General features: G+C 43.1%; 1 protein-coding gene across 1 annotated transcript in view; it reads left to right on the top strand.

Annotated features, from left to right (window-relative positions):
- SPTBN4 (spectrin beta, non-erythrocytic 4) overlaps positions 1-12,281 on the top strand; it is a 338,530-nt gene that overhangs the window by 32,252 nt on the left and 293,997 nt on the right. The gene's annotated exons all lie outside the window — the stretch shown is intronic.

The following is a 12,281-nucleotide window of genomic DNA, read 5'->3' as shown; positions in this document are numbered from 1 at the left end:
ATCAACTTCCTCTGCACCAAAACAGGAAGGAGCTGTTGCTCGCTACAGACAAGGCTGGAAACCTAACCAGTCCTGGAACAAGGGCAAGCAGACCAGGAAACCTACTGCTGCCCCTAAAACGGCATGAATTGAGGGCCCCCGATCCGGGATCGGATCTAGTGGGGGGCAGGCTTTCTCTCTTCGCCCAGGCTTGGGCAAGAGATGTCCAGGATCCCTGGGCGCTAGAAATAATATCTCAGGGATACCTTCTGGACTTCAAATACTCTCCTCCAAGAGAGAGATTTCATCTGTCAAGGTTGTCAACAATCCAGACAAAGAAAGAGGCGTTTCTACGCTGCGTACAAGAGCTCTTGTTAATGGGAGTAATCCACCCAGTTCCACGATCGGAACAGGGACAGGGGTTTTACTCAAATCTGTTTGTGGTTCCCAAAAAAGAGGGAACTTTCAGACCAATCCTGGACTTAAAGATCCTAAACAAGTTCCTAAGAGTTCCATCGTTCAAGATGGAGACTATTCGGACAATTTTACCTATGATCCAAGAGGGTCAGTACATGACCACTGTAGATTTAAAAGATGCTTACCTTCACATACCGATTCACAAAGATCATTACCGGTACCTAAGGTTTGCCTTCCTAGACAGGCATTACCAGTTTGTGGCTCTTCCATTCGGATTGGCTACAGCTCCAAGAATCTTCACAAAGGTTCTGGGTGCTCTTCTGGCGGTACTAAGACCGCGGGGAATCTCGGTAGCTCCATACCTAGACGACATTCTAATTCAAGCTTCAAGCTTTCAAACTGCCAAGTCTCATACAAAGTTAGTACTGGCATTTCTAAGGTCACATGGATGGAAGGTGAACGAAAAGAAAAGTTCACTCGTTCCACTCACAAGAGTTCCCTTCCTGGGGACTCTTATAGATTCTGTAAAAATGAAGATTTACCTGACAGAGGACAGGTTAACAAGACTTCAAAGTGCTTGCCGCACCCTTCATTCCATTCAACACCCGTCAGTGGCTCAATGCATGGAGGTAATCGGCTTAATGGTAGCGGCAATGGACATAGTACCCTTTGCACGCCTACACCTCAGACCACTGCAACTGTGCATGCTAAGTCAGTGGAATGGGGATTACTCAGACTTATCCCCTTCTCTGAATCTGGATCAAGAGACCAGAAATTCTCTTCTTTGGTGGCTTTCTCGGCCACATCTGTCCAGGGGGATGCCATTCAGCAGACCAGACTGGACAATTGTAACAACAGACGCCAGCCTTCTAGGTTGGGGTGCCGTCTGGAATTCTCTGAAGGCTCAGGGACAATGGAGTCAGGAGGAGAGTCTCCTGCCAATAAACATTCTGGAATTGAGAGCAGTTCTCAATGCCCTCCTGGCTTGGCCCCAGTTGACAACGCGGGGTTTCATCAGGTTTCAGTCGGACAACATCACGACTGTAGCTTACATCAACCATCAGGGAGGGACACGAAGCTCCCTAGCTATGATGGAAGTATCAAAGATAATTCGCTGGGCAGAGTCTCACTCTTGCCACCTGTCAGCAATCCACATCCCGGGAGTGGAGAACTGGGAGGCGGATTTCTTAAGTCGTCAGACTTTGCATCCGGGGGAGTGGGAACTTCATCCGGAGGTCTTTGCCCAAATACTTCGACGTTGGGGCAAACCAGAGATAGATCTCATGGCGTCTCGACAGAACGCCAAGCTTCCTCGTTACGGGTCCAGATCCAGGGATCCAGAAGCAGTCCTGATAGATGCTCTGACAGCACCTTGGGACTTCAGGATGGCTTACGTGTTTCCACCCTTCCCGATGCTTCCTCGATTGATTGCCAGAATCAAACAAGAGAGAGCATCAGTGATTCTAATAGCACCTGCGTGGCCACGCAGGACTTGGTATGCAGATCTGGTGGACATGTCATCCTGTCCACCTTGGTCTCTACCTCTGAAACAGGACCTTCTGATTCAGGGTCCCTTCAAACATCAAAGTCTAACTTCTCTGAAGCTGACTGCTTGGAAATTGAACGCTTGATTTTATCAAGACGTGGGTTTTCTGAGTCAGTTATTGATACCTTAATACAGGCTAGGAAACCTGTTACCAGAAAGATTTACCATAAGATATGGCGTAAATACCTATATTGGTGTGAATCCAAGGGTTACTCTTGGAGTAAGGTTAGGATTCCTAGGATATTGTCTTTTCTACAAGAAGGTTTAGAAAAGGGTTTATCCGCTAGTTCATTAAAGGGACAGATCTCAGCTCTGTCCATTCTGTTACACAAACGTCTGTCAGAAGTTCCTGACGTCCAGGCTTTTTGTCAGGCTTTGGCCAGGATTAAGCCTGTGTTTAAAACGGTTGCTCCACCATGGAGTTTAAACCTTGTTCTTAATGTTTTACAGGGCGTTCCGTTTGAACCCCTTCATTCCATTGATATAAAGTTGTTATCTTGGAAAGTTCTATTTTTAATGGCTATTTCCTCGGCTCGAAGAGTCTCTGAGTTATCAGCCTTACATTGTGATTCTCCTTATTTGATTTTTCATTCGGATAAGGTAGTTCTGCGTACTAAACCTGGGTTCTTACCTAAGGTAGTTACTAACAGGAATATCAATCAAGAGATTGTTGTTCCTTCTTTATGCCCAAATCCTTCTTCGAAGAAGGAACGTCTACTGCACAACCTGGATGTAGTCCGTGCTCTAAAATTTTACTTACAGGCAACTAAGGAATTTCGACAAACGTCTTCTCTGTTTGTCGTTTACTCTGGGCAGAGGAGAGGTCAAAAAGCTTCTGCTACCTCTCTTTCTTTTTGGCTTCGTAGCATAATTCGTTTAGCTTATGAGACTGCTGGACAGCAGCCTCCTGAAAGGATTACAGCTCATTCCACTAGAGCTGTGGCTTCTACTTGGGCCTTTAAGAATGAGGCCTCTGTTGAACAGATTTGCAAGGCTGCAACTTGGTCTTCGCTTCATACTTTTTCCAAATTTTACAAATTTGACACTTTTGCTTCATCGGAGGCTATTTTTGGGAGAAAGGTTCTTCAGGCAGTGGTTCCTTCTGTATAAAGAGCCTGCCTATCCCTCCCGTCATCCGTGTACTTTTGCTTTGGTATTGGTATCCCAGAAGTAATGATGACCCGTGGACTGATCACACTTAACAGAAGAAAACATAATTTATGCTTACCTGATAAATTCCTTTCTTCTGTAGTGTGATCAGTCCACGGCCCGCCCTGTTTTAAGGCAGGTAAATATTTTTTAATTTATACTCCAGTCACCACTTCACCCTTGGCTTTTCCTTTCTCGTTGGTCCTTGGTCGAATGACTGGGAGTGACGTAGAGGGGAGGAGCTATATGCAGCTCTGCTGGGTGAATCCTCTTGCACTTCCTGTTGGGGAGGAGTTAATATCCCAGAAGTAATGATGACCCGTGGACTGATCACACTACAGAAGAAAGGAATTTATCAGGTAAGCATAAATTATGTTTTTTCTCGCCATTATATGCACTTTCTAAAGATACCTATTGTTTTCATAATATCTTATAATTTACTATAATTTTTTTTTTTAAATATGATGAAAAAATGGAAAAAACAACACTTTTTCTAACTTTGACCCCCCAAAATCTGTTACACATCTACAACCACCAAAAAACACCCATGCTAAATAGTTTCTAAATTTTGTCCTGAGTTTAGAAATACCCAATGTTTACATGTTCTTTGCTTTTTTTGCAGTTATAGTACATCTAGATTTTAAGTTCCCACGGGAGTAGGGCCCTTAATTCCCCCTGTTTTTGTCTGTAAAATTTTGTCTTATCGTATTTTTGTCTCCATTATACTGTTATCCTTGTACCCATGGGCAGCGCTGCGGAATCTGTTGGTGCTTTATAAATAAAGAATAATAAAAAAAATAAAGAATAATAATAAAGTAGCACTTTGCTATTTCTAAACCATCTTTTTTGAAAATTAGAGATAGTTACATTGTAACACTGATATCTGTCAGGAATCCCTGAATAACCCTTCACATGTATATATTTTCTTCTGTTATGTGTGATCAGTCCACGGGTCATCATTACTTCTGGGATATAACTCCTCCCCAACAGGAAATGCAAGAGGATTCACCCAGCAGAGCTGCATATAGCTCCTCCCCTCTACGTCACTCCCAGTCATTCTCTTGCACCCAACGACTAGATAGGATGTGTGAGAGGACTATGGTGATTATACTTAGTTTTTATAACTTCAATCAAAAGTTTGTTATTTTACAATAGCACCGGAGCGTGTTATTGCCTCTCTGGCAGAGTTTGAGGAAGAATCTACCAGAGTTTTTACTATGATTTTAACCGGAGTAGTTAAGATCATATTGCTGTTTCTCGGCCATCTGAGGGAGGTAAAAGCTTCAGATCAGGGGACAGCGGGCAGATGAATCTGCATTGAGGTATGTAGCAGTTTTTATTTTCTGAATGGAATTGATGAGAAAATCCTGCCATACCGTTATAATGACATGTATGTATACTCTACACTTCAGTATTCTGGGGATGGTATTTCACTGGAATTACTCTGTTAAAAGTACATTAAACCTTTTAATAGGTATTTATTATGTTAAACGTTTTTGCTGGAATGTAGAATCGTTTGCATTTTCTGAGGTACTGAGTGAATAAATGTTTGGGCATTATTTTTCCACTTGGCAGTTGCTTGTTTTAATTGTGACAGTTTCGTTTCTCTCTCACTGCTGTGTGTGAGGGGGAGGGGCCGTTTTTGGCGCTCTTTGCTACGCATCAAAAATTTCCAGTCAGTTACTCTTGTATTTCCTGCATGATCCGGTTCATCTCTAACAGAACTCAGGGGTCTTCAAACTTCTTTGGAGGGAGGTAGATTCTCTCAGCAGAGCTGTGAGACTTATATATTGACTGTGATTAAAATCGTTGCTCTGTAATTTTTTTTTTTTTAAGAATTGATGCTATAACTGTTTTTCAGTTCATTATTTCAACTGTCATTTAATCGTTTAGTGCTTCTTTGAGGCACAGTACGTTTTTGTTAAATAAGATTGTAACCAGGTTGCAAGTTTATTGCTAGTGTGTTAAACATGTCTGATTCAGAGGAAGATACCTGTGTCATTTGTTCCAATGCCAAGGTGGAGCCCAATAGAAATTTATGTACTAACTGTATTGATGCTACTTTAAATAAAAGCCAATCTGTACAAATTGAACAAATTTCACCAAACAGCGAGGGGAGAGTTATGCCGACTAACTCGCCTCACGTGTCAGTACCTGCATCTCCCGCCCGGGAGGTGCGTGATATTGTGGCGCCTAGTACATCTGGGCGGCCATTACAGATAACATTACAAGATATGGCTACTGTTATGACTGAAGTTTTGGCTAAATTACCAGAACTAAGAGGCAAGCGTGATCACTCTGGGGTGAGAACAGAGTGCGCTGATAATACTAGGGCCATGTCTGATACTGCGTCACAGCTTGCAGAGCATGAGGACGGAGAGCTTCATTCTGTGGGTGACGGTTCTGATCCAAACAGATTGGATTCAGATATTTCAAATTTTAAATTTAAATTGGAGAACCTCCGTGTATTACTAGGGGAGGTTTTAGCGGCTCTTAATGATTGTAACACTGTTGCAATACCAGAGAAATTGTGTAGGTTGGATAAATACTTTGCGGTACCGGCGAGTACTGACGTTTTTCCTATACCTAAGAGACTAACTGAAATTGTTACTAAGGAGTGGGATAGACCCGGTGTGCCGTTCTCACCCCCTCCAATATTTAGAAAGATGTTTCCAATAGACGCCACCACACGGGACTTATGGCAAACGGTCCCTAAGGTGGAGGGAGCAGTTTCTACTTTAGCTAAGCGTACCACTATCCCGGTGGAGGATAGCTGTGCTTTTTCAGATCCAATGGATAAAAAATTAGAGGGTTACCTTAAGAAAATGTTTGTTCAACAAGGTTTTATATTGCAACCCCTTGCATGCATCGCGCCGATTACGGCTGCGGCAGCATTTTGGATGGAGTCTCTGGAAGAGAACCTTAGTTCAGCTACGCTGGACGACATTACGGACAGGCTTAGAGTCCTTAAACTAGCTAATTCATTCATTTCGGAGGCCGTAGTACATTTAACCAAACTTACGGCTAAGAACTCAGGATTCGCCATTCAGGCACGTAGGGCGCTGTGGCTAAAATCCTGGTCAGCTGATGTAACTTCTAAGTCCAAATTACTTAATATACCTTTCAAGGGGCAAACTTTATTTGGGCCCGGTTTGAAAGAAATTATCGCTGACATTACAGGAGGTAAGGGCCACGCCCTGCCTCAAGACAAAGCCAAAGCTAAGGCTAGACAGTCTAATTTTCGTCCCTTTCGGAATTTCAAAGCAGGAGCAGCACCAACTTCCACTGCACCAAAACAGGAAGGAGCTGTTGCTCGTTACAGACAAGGCTGGAAACCTAACCAGTCCTGGAACAAGGGCAAGCAGGCCAGGAAACCTGCTGCTGCCCCAAAGACAGCATGAACCGAGGGCCCCCGATCCGGGACCAGATCTAGTGGGGGGCAGACTCTCTCTCTTCGCCCAGGCTTGGGCAAGAGATGTTCAGGATCCCTGGGCGCTAGAGATCATATCTCAGGGATACCTTCTAGACTTCAAATTCTCTCCCCCAAGAGGGAGATTTCATCTGTCAAGGTTGTCAACAAACCAGATAAAGAAAGAAGCGTTTCTACGCTGTGTACAAGATCTGTTATTAATGGGAGTGATCCATCCGGTTCCGCGGTCGGAACAAGGACAAGGGTTTTACTCAAACCTGTTTGTGGTTCCCAAAAAAGAGGGAACTTTCAGGCCAATCTTGGATTTAAAGATCCTAAACAAATTCCTAAGAGTTCCATCGTTCAAAATGGAAACTATTCGGACAATCTTACCCATGATCCAAAAGGGTCAGTACATGACCACAGTGGATTTAAAGGATGCTTACCTTCACATACCGATTCACAAAGATCATTACCGGTATCTAAGGTTTACCTTCTTAGACAGGCATTACCAGTTTGTAGCTCTTCCATTCGGATTGGCTACGGCTCCAAGAATCTTCACAAAGGTTCTGGGTGCCCTTCTGGCGGTACTAAGACCGCGAGGAATTTCGGTAGCTCCGTACCTAGACGACATTCTGATACAAGCTCCAAGCTTTCAAACTGCCAAGTCTCATACAGAGTTAGTTCTGGCATTTCTAAGGTCGCATGGATGGAAAGTGAACGAAAAGAAGAGTTCTCTCTTTCCTCTCACAAGAGTTCCATTCTTGGGGACTCTTATAGATTCTGTAGAAATGAAGATTTATCTGACAGAAGACAGATTAACAAAGCTTCTAAATGCATGCCGTGTCCTTCATTCCATTCAACTCCCGTCAGTAGCTCAATGCATGGAGGTGATCGGCTTAATGGTAGCAGCAATGGACATAGTACCCTTTGCACGTCTACATCTCAGACCGCTGCAATTGTGCATGCTGAGTCAGTGGAATGGGGATTACTCAGACTTGTCCCCTACTCTGAATCTGGATCAAGAGACCAGAAACTCTCTTCTATGGTGGCTTTCTCGGCCACATCTGTCCAGGGGGATGCCATTCAGCAGGCCGGACTGGACAATTGTAACAACAGACGCCAGCCTACTAGGTTGGGGCGCTGTCTGGAATTCTCTGAAGGCTCAGGGACAATGGAATCAGGAGGAAAGTCTCCTGCCAATAAACATTCTGGAATTGAGAGCAGTTCTCAATGCCCTTCTGGCTTGGCCCCAGTTAAAAACTCGGGGGTTCATCAGGTTTCAGTCGGACAACATCACGACTGTAGCTTACATCAACCATCAAGGAGGGACAAGAAGCTCCCTAGCAATGATGGAAGTATCAAAGATAATTCGCTGGGCAGAGTCTCACTCTTGCCACCTGTCAGCAATCCACATCCCGGGAGTGGAGAACTGGGAGGCGGATTTCTTGAGTCGCCAGACTTTTCATCCGGGGGAGTGGGAACTTCATCCGGAGGTCTTTGCCCAAATACTTCGACGTTGGGGCAAACCAGAGATAGATCTCATGGCGTCTCGCCAGAACGCCAAACTTCCTCGCTACGGGTCCAGATCCAGGGATCCGGGAGCGGTTCTGATAGATGCTTTGACAGCACCTTGGAACTTCGGGATGGCTTATGTGTTTCCACCCTTCCCGCTGCTTCCTCGATTGATTGCCAAAATCAAACAGGAGAGAGCATCAGTGATTCTAATAGCGCCTGCATGGCCACGCAGGACTTGGTATGCAGATCTAGTGGACATGTCATCCTGTCCGCCTTGGTCTCTACCTCTAAGACAGGACCTTCTGATACAGGGTCCATTCAAACATCAAAATTTAACTTCTCTGAAGCTGACTGCTTGGAAATTGAACGCTTGATTTTATCAAAACGTGGTTTTTCTGAGTCGGTTATTGATACCCTGATACAGGCTAGGAAGCCTGTTACCAGAAGGATTTACCATAAGATATGGCGTAAATACCTATACTGGTGCGAATCCAAAGGTTACTCCTGGAGTAAGGTTAGGATTCCTAGGATATTGTCCTTTCTACAAGAAGGTTTAGAAAAGGGTTTATCGGCTAGCTCATTAAAGGGACAGATCTCAGCTCTGTCCATCTTGTTACACAGGCGTCTGTCAGAAAATCCAGACGTCCAGGCCTTTTGTCAGGCTTTAGCTAGGATCAAGCCTGTGTTTAAAACTGTTGCTCCGCCATGGAGCTTAAACCTTGTTCTTAACGTTCTACAGGGAGTTCCGTTTGAACCCCTTCATTCCATTGATATAAAGTTGTTATCTTGGAAGGTGTTATTTTTAATGGCTATTTCTTCGGCTCGGAGAGTCTCTGAGTTATCAGCTTTACATTGTGATTCTCCTTATTTGATTTTTCATTCAGATAAGGTAGTTCTGCGTACAAAACCTGGGTTCTTACCTAAGGTAGTCACTAACAGGAACATCAATCAAGAGATCGTGGTGCCTTCCCTATGCCCGAATCCTTCTTCAAAGAAGGAACGTCTTCTACACAATCTGGATGTAGTTCGTGCCCTCAAGTTCTACTTGCAGGCAACTAAGGATTTTCGACAAACGTCTTCCCTGTTTGTCGTGTACTCTGGTCAGAGGAGAGGTCATAAGGCTTCGGCTACCTCTCTCTCCTTCTGGCTTCGTAGCATAATTCGTTTAGCCTATGAGACTGCTGGACAGCAGCCTCCTGAAAGAATTACAGCTCATTCTACTAGAGCTGTGGCTTCCACTTGGGCCTTTAAGAATGAGGCCTCTGTTGAACAGATTTGCAAGGCTGCAACTTGGTCTTCGCTTCATACTTTTTCCAAATTTTACAAATTTGACACTTTTGCTTCTTCGGAGGCTATTTTTGGGAGAAAGGTTCTTCAGGCAGTGGTTCCTTCTGTATAATGAGCCTGCCTATCCCTCCCGTCATCCGTGTACTTTTGCTTTGGTATTGGTATCCCAGAAGTAATGATGACCCGTGGACTGATCACACATAACAGAAGAAAACATAATTTATGCTTACCTGATAAATTCCTTTCTTCTGTTGTGTGATCAGTCCACGGCCCGCCCTGTTTTTTAAGGCAGGTAAATATCTTTTAAATTATACTCCAGTCACCACTTCACCCTTGGTTTCTCCTTTCTCGTTGATTCTTGGTCGAATGACTGGGAGTGACGTAGAGGGGAGGAGCTATATGCAGCTCTGCTGGGTGAATCCTCTTGCATTTCCTGTTGGGGAGGAGTTATATCCCAGAAGTAATGATGACCCGTGGACTGATCACACAACAGAAGAAAGGAATTTATCAGGTAAGCATAAATTATGTTTTTTTTAGTAGACAACACAAAGTATTGATCTAGGCCCATTTTGGTACATTTCATGCCATCATTTCATTCAAGAATACCAAGAGAACAAAGCAAATTTGATGATAAAAGTAATTTGGAAAGTTATTTAAAATTTCATGCCCTATCTTAATCTTGAAAGATTAATTTGGACTAGACGGTCCCTTTTAAAGGTTTAAACTACTTTACACACTTTAAAAGTAAGAAATTGATTGTCCCTTGAAACGGCCATTACACTGAAAACAAAATAGCACGCTATAATTCGCATAAAATAAATCCTGATTTAACAGTACAGTCCAGCCCCGAAATACCAGGCAATCCCTCTCTGAACAAGGGAAATGGCAAAACCGTACGTTTCGGCCTAGTGTGGGCCTCGTCAGTGAGGTACAGCCATATCCCTCTAGGCACACTGAGCAACGGGTCCACTGCCTGGTATTTCGGGGCTGGACTGTACTGTGAAATCAGGATCAGACTGATATGCTTCAGGAAAGTTCTTCTCTGTGAAAGGCACATGTTGAGCAAAAAGAGGCTGCTTCTTGGGTGGTAACTAGCCATAGAACAAGCTATAATGCTATTGTTCGTTCCCAGGTTGAGCGCTTCTCTCTTTTTATGTATGCAAATTATGACACTTAGGGAAGTCTCCCTAAGTGTGATGCGGGAACCCAGACGTGGACCCGTTGTTCAGTGTGCCTAGAGGGATATGGCTGCACCTCACTGATGAGGCCCACAATAGGCCGAAACGTACGTCTGAGGTTTTGCTGTTTCTCTTGTTCAGAGAGGGATTGCCTGGTATTTCGGTGCTGGACTGTACTGTGAAGTCAGGATCAGACTGATATGCTTTAGGAAAGTTATTCTCTGTGAAAGGCACATGTTGAGCAAAAAGAGGCTGCTTCTTGGGTGGTAACTAGCCATAGAACAAGTTATTATGCTATTGTTCGTTCCCAGGTTGAGCTCTTCTCTCTTTTTATTTACGCAAATTATGACACTTAAGGAAGCCTCCCTAAGTGTGATGCGGGAATCCAGACGTGGACCCGTTGCTCAGTGTGCCTAGAGGGATAGGCTGCACCTCACTAAGGAGGCTCACAATAGGCCGAAACGTACGTCTGGGGTTTTGCCGTTTCTCTCGTTCAGAGAGGGATTGCCTGGTATTTCGGGGTTGGACTGTACTGTGAAGTCAGGATCAGACTGATATGCTTCAGGAAAGTTCTTCTCTGTGAAAGGCACATGTTGAGCAAAAAGAGGCTTCTTCTTGGGTGGTAACAAGACATAGAAAAAGCTATTATGCTATTGTTCGTTCCCAGGATGAGCACTTCTCTCTTTTTATTTATATACTGTGTATAAGTGCGCTGGAGTCCTTTGCAATTAAGTAGCTGAAAACATGTAAACATATATTTATGCAATATTCATATTAAATAAAGTGTAAAACTGGGTATTTACTGTAAATATTTCACAATGTTCTGCACATAGCAGAATATGTTCCAAGTATTTATAAATAGATATTCCTATATATATCTGTATATATCTACACCTATATATATAGCAAGCAAAAAACTTACTTCTAGCGGAGTTGGCGCTCAAGTGTCAAAGTGACATTAAACTAATTTTAAAATATGCATTATTAAAGGGACATGAAACCCATGAAACCCAATTTTCTTTCTTTCATGAATCATATAGAACATTTAATTTTAAACAATTTGCCAATTTGTTTATATTATCTCATTTGTTTCATTCTCTTTGTATTATTAGTTGAAGCTGCCGATTGGTGGCTGCACATATATATTCATTTTGTCATTGGCTTACCAGATGTGCTTATCTAGCTCCCAGTAGTGCATTACTGCTCCTTCAACGAAGAATAACAAGAGAATGAAGCAAATTAGATAGTAGAAGTTAATTGGAAAGTTGTTTAAAATTGTATTCTCTATCTGAATAATGAAAGAAAAATGTGGGTTTCATGGTTAACAGCTCTGTATACAAAATAAATGGTTTAAAACAATTTAAAATGGTTATTTTCATTGGAAATGATTTATTGTTTTGTAGCCTTCGGACACACCCCTTATTTGCTATTGCCAATAAATGACAAATACAAATGAGCTCCATCACATATCAACCAATCACTGTACAGCATGTTGAAGGGTCGGGGTTCTGCATTTCATGGAATGGGCTCCAGCCTCTCTAGGGACAGTGGAAAATAAAGTGACTGTGTCTGCACATGCCAGATGCACACACAATTTGAAGTCCTGGGACTAGCATCCTGATTGGCTGCTTAAACTCCCTTTACATTAGGATGCAGCTACTGAGAAAATTTTGATGTAAAATCTCTTTCTTTTTTACATAGAGATGTTCATGTGATTTTTGTTTTCTATGCAGCTTTCTGCAAATATGTGGCATCACTTCCAAGTGATGTAGCATTTGGGTAATTTGTCCCTTGAAGC

Source organism: Bombina bombina, chromosome 7 (assembly GCF_027579735.1).
Source record: "Bombina bombina isolate aBomBom1 chromosome 7, aBomBom1.pri, whole genome shotgun sequence".
NCBI lineage: Eukaryota > Metazoa > Chordata > Amphibia > Anura > Bombinatoridae > Bombina > Bombina bombina.
Note: the sequence above shows the minus strand (reverse complement) of the source record. Positions and strands in the feature narration are given on the sequence as shown.